Genomic DNA, 11,130 nt, shown 5'->3' on the forward strand with positions numbered 1-11,130 from the left:
AGTTCATTTCTCTCATTGCATTATGATTCTCGCTTTTTTGTGATATCTCTGGCCAGCATTATTTCCGAAGATACTGAGACTGGGAAAATGAACTAAAATTCTTTTTACATCTGCTCAATAGCTGTAAGTAATAATATATATATCAACAATTTTATCGAAAATTGAATCACAAATATCGTTACGGCTGGAATATTTGGTAATTATTGCGCCACCTCCTCTGCAAGGTTATCCAAAAAATTAATCATTTCTTAACAGGTCAGTAGTTGACAAAACTTGTGCGAGGGTTAGCACACGCGACCCGGGATGAGACGCCACATGACCTAGTGGCACCTCGAGCAGCATTTAAGCTCATGCGCAGCTCACACGACTGGTCAGTCTGCTGGGAGTTCACTACCTGGGAACGAATCATTTTGCGTGGTGGCCTGACCTTGTTATCCATGGAGGTCATCTAGCTGTGTTCACATTGGAGATATTTACTACGCCTACTGGATAGTCGTTGCTCCCCTCTCCCTGTGCACTCACAGGCCATGCTCTGGAGCTCTGTTGGGTCAGTGTCCTGTTGTCTTGGTTGGTGAACATGGTGAAATTCATTGTTCGTAATTCTCTTAGGGCTCAGGCAGGAGTAAAGCTGAGCATCTTTTCTTCTGAAGGTTAACTGTCCACTGAGATTCGTAAAAAGTCTCCTGCATATGCTGCTGAATATCCTTTGACGTTCTTGCCATAAGCTGATATACTGAAGCGCTAGAGGAACTGGTATAGGCATGCGTATTCAAATACAGAGATATGTAAACAGGCAGAATACGGCGCTGCGGTCGGAAGCACCTACATGAGACAACAAGGGTCTGGTGCAGTTGTTAGATCGGTTACTGCTGCTACAATGGCAGGTTTCCAAGAATTAAGTGAGTTTGAACGTGGTGCTATAATCGGCGCACGAGTGATGGGACACAGCATCTCGGAGGTAGCGATGGACTGGGAACTTCTCCGTATGACCATTTCACGATTGTACCGTGAATATCAGGAATCGAGCAAAGTATCAAATCTCCGACATCGTTGCGGTCGGAATAATATTCTGCAAGAATGGGACCAACGACGAATGAAGAGAAGCGTTCAACGTGACAGAAGTTCACCCTTACGCAAATTTCTGCTGATTTCAAAACTGGGCCGTCAAAAAGTGTCAGGTTGTGAACCATTCAGCGAAATACCATCGATATGGGCTTTCGGAGCCGAAGTCCACTAGTGTACCCTTGATGTTGCACGACATAAAGCTTTACGCCTCGCTTTGGCACTGACATTGTACTGTTGATGACCGGAAACGTGTTGCCTAGTAGGACGAGTCTCGTTTCAAATTGTGTCAAGCGGATGACCGTGTGCAGGTATAGAAACAACTTCATGAATCCATGGATCCTACATGTCATCAGGGAACTGTTCAAGCTGGTGGAGGCTCTATAATGTGGGGCGTGTGCAGTTGGAGTGATATGGTAGCCCTGATATGTCTCGATATGACTCTGATAGGTGACACGTATTTAAGCTTCTTGTCTGATCACTTGCATTCAGTAAAATACATATCCTTGTTAAGTTTCTTCCGGCAGTATGAACTGACACTTTTATGTATGGGGAGTCAGATGTGCAGTGCGTGATCTCTTACAAAGTGCTTATCGTGTACTTTGAAAAATAGTTATTTCATCCAATTCCACCATATGTTGCTTTGGTTTTAGTGCTCATAAAAACCTTTACAGCAAATTCTGAAATGTGCCTGATGTGTTCTTTAACAAAAACAGTACACAAATATGGAAATTACTGTAAATGCCATTTTAGACAATTATCCATCGCTATTTCTAGCTGATGATAGCTACCATGCAGATAGGCGGTGGACAAATATTTGAACTGTCCGAAATTGTTCAAGGTTGCCTTTATATTGGAACTTGGATGTGAATCTGTAATGATACGACGGTTAAGGTAACCATAACTGCCGCAAAATTGGTACTTATGTTTCATCCTTACTTGTCTTTGGTATAACCATCACCAGTGTTCTGTAGAGGATGGAACTTCACTCAAAATTACTGTCTTATAATTACTGATTTATAAACTCCTCCTTCATTGATTGTAGGTGATAAGATGTACGATATGGTTTATGGTATGCAAAGGATTTGTTCCAAATTGAGGTTCTGCGTTGTGTCACTGGGGTCGCTGGTATATACCCATGAGGATTAATTCTGATAACAGTTTCTCCAACACTCATTTACTCTGTTGCCTATAGTTTCGCTATACCTTGTGGTACCTCAGCATGCAAATTAAACGTTAGTGGTCATTCACGCATTGTAATTGATTTACTTTTCATGAGAGATGAACCTTGTGGCACTGTGTGACCGACGACAGTCTTCGCTAGATGAAACTATGCTCAACTGAGTTCTATTATACGTTATCCAAGATGCATTTTCGAGCGATGCTTGTCAGTATACACCTGTGCGTAATCAAAACTTGAGTTTCTTTCGAGCTACTAAGCGAATGAAACATAATTCCGCCTCTGCAGATGCTTCAGTTGTGCTAAAATTCACAGCGAGCTCCGCTCGGTAGCGCCGAGTTTCCCATCGCCATTTAACGGATGGTTATTTTTATTGTACCCGCTACTAAACCTGTAGTTCCATTTCTGATGTCCTACTTTCTCATACATTCTACTCAGTGGGTAAGGGCAGTCTTGCCATATGTGACCCCAACGTCCACAGCGTTAACATTTGAGGTCAATGGAAAAAATCTTTTTGCCTCTTCGAAAGCTGTGGCCGTTCGTAAGGCTCCAGTGAAGTGTTTAGCGAATTTCGCACATACTTTTATATACACATCGCGTGCTAATCTCCCAATACATGGCTAATACCCTCTGACCTGCTTCTTGCAAAAGGACCCATTTCTCGTAATTCATTGTTGTTAACAATTTAGCTTTAGTATTTTGTTCATAAAACATTGGATGTATTCTCCCTCTTCTGTGGCGCTCTCTATGATACCTAGAACTAATTTTGCCTTCTATACCGTAGTACTACGTATTTCCTCAGTAATTACAAAGTTGTTAAAGTGTTAAGACGCACACTTACATTGGTAGAAATGATCGTCGTAATGCAATAAGAGAAATCAGGGCCCTCACGGAAGAGTTTCAGTATTCGTTTTTCCTTCTCGCTGTTTGAGATGGACTGGAAGAGGAGTAATCAGTAGGTGGTTCAGTGGATCCTCTATCTGTCAAAATGGTTCAAATGGTTCTGAGCACTATGGAACTTAACTTCTGTGGTCATCAGTTCCCTAGAACTTAGAACTACTTAAACCTAATTAACCTAAGGACATGACATGCATCCATGCCCGAGGCAGGATTCGAACCTGCGACAGTAGCAGTCGTGCGGTTCCAGACTGTAGCGCCTAGAACCACTCGGCCACTCAGGCCGGCTCTATCAGTCACTTTAGTGTTAATAGTAGTCCTGTAGTCATGCAGTCATGTAGATGTAGAGAATGGATCTACATGACCTATGCCATTGCATTACATGTTAAACGTAATTTGGCCAAATGTAACATTTGTCGCAATGATCAGCAATGCAGCTTCACGGGTGTCGAAAGTTCGTCCACAAATAATAACATACGCAGCCCTGCCTTACCGAAGAAAGGAGAAACCAAGGTAGTGGCACTAGTACCTAGGATCGGAACCCATCAATTTCACAAAGAGCTGTCGTCTTTCCAAATGTCTCATCATGCTTGTCTGCGTTATTTGGTCTCATCTGAGCAACCTGACCCAGCGAAGTTTAAACTGTTTCTGGAGAGGTAATCAAGGGTTCTTCAGATTTACTCTTTGTGAAGCTCACATCTGTAACAGGAAACAAACTATGGTAGGGGAAACACAGAGAAGTACTTAATCATAGCAGTACTGTAACAATTTTCATCACTATTTAATCAGTACACGTGAACGCCAACCATGAGCCTACATTGCGTTCTCTAGTACAGTGTCCAGGCATCCTGCACCAAAAGCAGATCACTGGCGAAAAATGAGCTTAAGGAGCACAACGCCCAGCAAATTACTTCGTGTACACCCACCTGGGGGCACACCAGCATGTGTCTGTTCCGTGTTTTGCTTCTAAACTCACTCACATCTCTACGTGAGTCATTATTCGCAAACCAAACTTCAAAACCAGCCTTGCAGTCTACATATCGTGCTGTTGAACCTCACGTGGACGGAAAAAATGGCTTACTGACGACTCTGCGATGATGAAGCTGCCTGCTGTCCCCAATGATGCTCAGTGTCACTTGCTATTATGACACCAGTTATTACAGCGCCAGGATAGATCAATAGTCAACATTCCATCTCAGGATGGTTCACATCGCGTAGATTTGTAGGGACCATTTTCTCAGCAGTCGTGGAATTAAACAGGTGGCCAAAAAGAACACCATACTTTGTTAAAATCTTCTCGGGTCTCCTCGGCCTCGCCGTTAAATGGATAGCCGCGCTGTGGCTGTGACGTCACTATCGCTCGCTCTCTCGCCAGATGAGGTAGTGTTTCCGTCCCGCGTCGGTCACGCCGCTTAACCCTCTCGATGGCCGGACTCCAGGCTGTGCTGATGTGCAGCCCGCGTCCTCACTGATGGTGTTTTCAGATAGTTTTATTTCAGTACCTTCTTTATTTTTTTAAGGCTGCCCCAGTGAGTTCTGATTACGGGACGCAGTTGCGGTTGCACTGCCATGATATGTTGTACGCCCCATGCGTTCTGAATCGTAGGACACCCTTATAGGCCTCATACACAGTGGAATTTTCGCTGGAGCCAGAAAACATATGAGGTATTGTGTCTCTTCAGGAGCTAGCTTATTTTTCCCGACTCTTAGACATAAAAGGAAGTTACCTGCGCTCTTATCTTCCTGTGCGCCTCTCTTGAAATTTTCTGTTGTACGTAGGAGTGACTGTATCCATTTCCGCAAAGACTATTTGTACTTGACTTGCTCTAGAAGTTGGGTTTCAGAGTCTGAGACGACTGTAGCACGATGCACGACACCACACTTTCATGCCGGATAGTGGCTGAGATTGTGAATCCGTGTCTGTGGGTTTCCTATAAGATTCTAAAGAAGGGCAAAGTACCATTTGTTTGTACATCCACAGCAAATTGATGTGGTCATTAATGTCGTTCACACGCTCAATGAACTCTCCCAAGTTTTCACTTTCATGGGGAAAGATGAAAATATGTCGTCGACGTAACGGTGAAAGCAACTTAGCTTAACTGGAGCCGTATCCAAGGCGCTAACTTCTCTATGAAAAGGTCGGCTACGAATAGAGCTAATGGGCTCCCCATCACCATGCAGTTCAACTGATCAAAAAACAGGCCACCTTATAGGAAATGCGACGACGGTAGGTATTCGTAAAAAATCCCACAATTGTATTACCAAATAACTGGGTAATAAGGTCTATAGAGTCTTTGACTGGAGCTAAAGTAAATAGAGAGACAACATCAAAGCACACCATTATGACACCTTTTCAAGTGTACATGTTTAATCCGGCTAATAAAATCACCGATGTTTCCGTAACGACGCACATATGGTGTAAGGAGCCTAAACAAACGTTTGCGTTTCTATCAACTGCGTACTCTATGGAGTTCACAATGAAGAAACCAGGAGATGAATTAGTTTTTGGGAACTTTTGTAGCTCATAAAGTGTAGATTGTTTCTACGCGAGAAGGAGGAGAGCGTTAATAATGGCCTCTTCTGGTGATGACTGTTCAGGGAACTGTGATGACTTCCTCATTATAACTGAACTGAGCTCTCCTGGCAGATTCCGGCAGGTATTCTCCTCCCGAATCTATTGGATTTTAGTCCGTGGTCAGATACATTGAGAATGCCGGATGCATTGCCTTCGTTTGCAGGCGGAACAACGATGAGGGGTTAGCTTGAAGTCCGTTGCGTTCAGCGCTTGTCAGAAGAGATCCTTTTTTGTATTTAGAGGACTTTCACAGCAACTGCAGACGTCATAGGGATGGTGTGCGCTGAACACAGCTGGCGGCGCACTCCTCAGTATTAAACAAAATGGTGCATTGGCGGCACGCGAATGTTGGCTGGCTGAGCCACTTTTCGGCACATGGTCGGGTCAGGCTTTCCACCGACTACAAGACATCTTAGCGACAGATGCCAACACCCTGAGGCTGTAGGTCAGATGGGAGGCATGCTCACGTGCGGACGGTGATCCCAGGATCCGATAGAGATGATTAGCCAGAGGAGACATCAGTCGGAGGGCGGCTGCTCAAAAAAAGGCAGCATCAAACCAGAAGAAGCTGGAGCTAGTTGCAGACCATCCTGAGTGACCCACATCGTGTCAATGGCTGGCGTAAAGTAGCTCTCGTTGAAGGTATCAGTAAAAGACAGATAATGGTGGGTCTGTGTTGACGGAGGATTCTGCCAGCGATGTTATGTCCTAGCCATGCCTCTAATCACGTAGGGATCGAGTCAGTGCAGTGTCAGGGGGCGTCTTGGTTTCCCCCCCCCCCCCCCCCCCCCCCACCGCCTCTGCACCATACTGAAGACTTGCTCCATGACGCCTCAGCATTATTCCGATCATGGTATAGGAATACCACAGGCATCACACTGGCCTACCTCGCCACAGGTCGTGAATTCTTCTAGGGTAGGTGTTGGCGCAGTAGTACAGTGATCATAAAATTATTGACCTGGAGCAAAACCTAACATTTAATGTTTTGTTGGGAGCTTATTTAAAAAAATTATTCACTTTAGTTATGTCTATAATGCTAAACGACAATCACGATAATCAAGTGCCAGTTACAAGTTGCCTAGCTAACGGCTTCCAGTGGAAAAATTATTTCACTACCTATACTTTGCTTTAATAAATTACGAGATAAACCTTAACATTAAACATTAAATGTAGCGTACATCTTTAACACAATAAGTATTAGAACTAGAAACCGTGGATGGGGCTTGAGGCAATGTAACTCGACGCCACACAAATTACCCAGGTTTTGTAAGTAGGCTGTTTATGTTTTCTTATTGGCAACGTTACGTAGCGCTCTGTATGAAAATCACTGGCTGTGGTGTGTGCAGTCTGTGGCTAGTTTGCATTGTTGTCTGCCATTCTAGTGTTGGGCAGCTGGATGTGAACAGCGCGTAGCGTTGCGCAGTTGGAGGTGAGCCGCCAGCAATGGTGGATGTGGGGAGAAAGATGGCGGAGTTTTGAAATTTGTAAGACTGGATGTCATGAACTGCTATATATACTATGACTATTAAGGTAAATATATTGTTTGTTCTCTATTAAAATCTTTCATTTGCTAACTATGCCTATCAGTAGTTAGTGCCTTCCGTAGTTTGAATATTTTATTTAGCTGGCAGTAGTGGCGCTCGCTGTATTGCAGTAGTTCGAGTAACGAAGATTTTTGTGAGGCAAGTGATTTGTGAACGGTATAGGTTAATGTTAGTCAGGACCATTCATTTGTAGGGATTTTCGAAAGTCAGATTGCATTGCGCTAAAAATATTGTGTGTCAGTTTAAGCACAGTCATGTGTATAATTTTTCAAAAGGGGACGTTTCAGTTTAATTCATCCAATTTTTGTGAATGAGAGCACGAATCGACTTCCAACAAATTATATACATAGTTTCTAACCATCTTGAATTTTTTTCATACTGAAATCGCCACAAAATAATAAAAGGGATTCAGTCAAGTGCTCACTTCATTTTCGCTGTTTCCGCAGTAAAACTTCAGCATAAGGCACGACGTTTTAATTTAGTACTTCTTTATTACTACCTTTATTCACTACACATTTTGCAGGCAGTATCATCATATAGCCTTAGGATTATGTCATCGTACAAAACATGTAATTCCTGAGATGTGACCCCATAAACAATGAGTTGGCCGCGCGGGATTAGGCGAGCGGTCTCAGGCGCTGCAGTCATGGACTGTGCAGCTGGTCTCGGCGGAGGTTCGAGTCCTTCCTCGGGCATGGGTGTGTGTGTTTGTCCTTAGGATAATTTGGATTAAATAGTGTGTAAGTTTAGGGACTGATGACATTAGCAGTTAAGTCCCATAAGATTTCACACACATTTGAACATTTTTCTGAACAATCACAAATAATCCAGACCTCCCGAGCGCTATATTACATTGTTAGTTTGTAATTTAATGCCTTTGTCCTTATTACTGACTTCCGCTAAGATGAAGGCTAAAATGAATGGTTTTATACAGCGCAATATTTGCCAGAAAATCTTACATGAGTGTGTAAATTTTATTGCTTTCTAGGTTTGCAAGATTTCCCTGTGATTTTTTTCGTTAGTCTCTGGATGAATTATCCAGAAGTAAGAAAACCAAGACAATTAGGGCATTTTGCCTTCAGCTGTATATGTTTAACACATTTAACGCATTAGCACATTTATAATCAGACGTTCGCACCTGTTTTATACATAGTGATCCAGCTCTTTAAATAACCAAAAGTGTAGCGGTAATGAGTTTCCGGCTGAAGCTAAACAACAATACAGAAATGTCCAATACGATGAAAGCACATGATGAAAACAGTTCTAAGGGAACTGTGGTAAGATTCGTTGCCCAAATTTAGTCCAATGTCCCTTAGGCTGATGACGATGGCAAGCACCGTAAATAAAAGAGATATAATGTTTATTACAAAAATTGAAATATCTGAAATCTTAATCTAAAATGCTAAATAATGGACGAGTTAACCTTCAACATTAAACATTACATGTAGAAGGCACATGAGGATATTTAATCTAGGTATAGTGGGTGTGAATAAAGTAAAATCGAAATAAGATAACGATTTCTGAACAGACAGATAGGGGGTAATACAAACAGCAGAAGAAAATCATGTGACAGGAGTTAGATTTTTTTATGAATAGAACGCTGGTGCAGATCCTCAGTTACTTTAAGGGGCTCCGGAACGCCCTATACTTGCAATGTTAAAATAACGCTTAAAAATTACATCTTTCCTCACAAAGTATTTGAGGTAGGAAGTTGAACTTTTTACAGATTATTTATTGGAATATGGGCTACAACTTAAAACAGGGATTTTACAAAATTTTAGTTCAGTTATTAAAGATGATTTTTTTCAAGTGTAATGAAAATTCACAACATTTTTTTGCAATTTTTTATTTATATATATTCAAATATATACAGTTTTTTGGAAAAATGCTGTGTTAAATTATGCAGAAGGTACTGTGTAACATTTACTGAAAGTTTGAAACAAATATGTTTGGAAGATCCTTAGAAAACATGTAATTAGTATGAGAAAATAAAAGTTTTGGGAATCGAGCGACAAAGATTGGATTAACTTTTTAGTGCATTCCAGGTCCATAGGATGGATTATCTTCATCCTCTGCAAACTCCTCCTCCAGCTTCCTCTTGTTCCTCCTCCTGTTTACTCTTGCTTGTATTTCTAGACTCTTTACAGCCCTGTCTGCAGCCCGAAGGCGTTCCTTGTCTAAAGCAAGCATCGCTCGTTGTTGTGTTCGTAGATTTTGCAACCATTTTCTTCAGTTGCAGTTACTGCAACACTGTTCCAAAAGGTGGTCATGTATGAACACTTATCACATTTCAGTTGTATTTCACTAGCAAGTCCTACGTGCTTTATTATAGAGAGTTCCAGACCAACTTCACTACAATGAATACATCTTACACAGTTAGAAAAAATTCCTTTGAGAACTGACATATCAAATATTTCATTCACATCCGATTCGCCCATAAAACATTCATAGTTTTCACTCATTGAACCAAGCTTCTTCTGTGAAGTATTTTCTTTCCCACTTTGACTGCTATGGGCAGGTGTACTTGAGAGGTTAGGTTCACTCACTTGGTTATCGTCTTTACTGTTTACAGTAATAACACATACCTTTGGCTTTCCAACATTTCTCCTTTTCTTAAAAGCCGTCAGAGGATTTCTAATAACTTTACTTTTACTCATTATTATACTTCAACAAAACAGAGACTCAAGAAACAGAATTAATTACGAATATTTTCGAGATAACGACAGAGTAAATAAACATGAAACAATCGACAATCACACCAGCGATATATATTGAACCATCACAGGTTAGCCACAACACATATTTTATCTCACATCACTAAAATGTACCTGATGAACACGGACGTTAATAATAACACCATTTGACAGCAGTTTAACAGCGCCACAGTGGGTCACGCCCATGTAGAACACATTTCAAAAAAAATTTAAAAATAGTTGTAGTCTTCGGAATTGAATAAATTATATATCTATTAAAAGGTAATAGTCTGCAGATTCAGAAAACGCAAAAAAGTAAAAATTGAACTTTTCATGATTTTGAGCCTTTCCGGAGCCCCTTAAACCGTTTAGTGATAGGATTGTTCCAGTCACAATCGATGCAAAACCAACACCATGACATCGACTTCACCTCGTTCAATTGCCGGCCGACAAAAACCCGCCAACGACCGGACGACAATGGACAGAAACCTCCCCGGAAGATAGGAGAGCAGTCCTCGCCCACCTGATTATAGATCATCTTACAACGCTGACAGACAGGGAACATCTTTTAGTGAACTCTTAGAAGTGAAAAGGCAGTCATGCACTGTGCAGTTTACCTACGATTATTTGGAGTTAGTCATTGATTGTCTTTTATTGGTATTACATTACAAGCAGACTTGCAGACATCATTATTCAAAAAGTCACAAAGATAAGTAAACCTTCTAACTCATTTGTGTGACTTCGTTATTAATTTCTAGGAGTGTTGTAAAACCTTCGTTCTCCTACCCTGTTACCTAACCCTGGGACATAGCTTTGTAATAGTGGCATTGAGAAGTTGTCTTTCCGGTGTATTGCACCAAAAGCGGTTTCACGAACACACACTCGGCCTAATGTAACATCACTGTCAACTCGGCCTCCACGGCAATAGCGACGAGTCTTTACAAAACTGGCGACGAGGGTTTACAAAACCACTAACTTGCACAGTCTCTTTTTGACAAATGGCTCCATGACTTCAAATCGTCTGTGCGATACTCGAACCCTACCACCATCTCTTACTAGCTGAAATCGTCTCATCACACCAGATCATGGTTTTTCAGTCTTCTACGGTCACGAGTCCTGGATGGGCACTGCAGGCAATGGCATTCGCGTCGGTCGTCTGCTGACGTAGACCTAGCGTGG

This window comes from Schistocerca piceifrons, chromosome 4, assembly GCF_021461385.2.
Source record: "Schistocerca piceifrons isolate TAMUIC-IGC-003096 chromosome 4, iqSchPice1.1, whole genome shotgun sequence".
NCBI lineage: Eukaryota > Metazoa > Arthropoda > Insecta > Orthoptera > Acrididae > Schistocerca > Schistocerca piceifrons.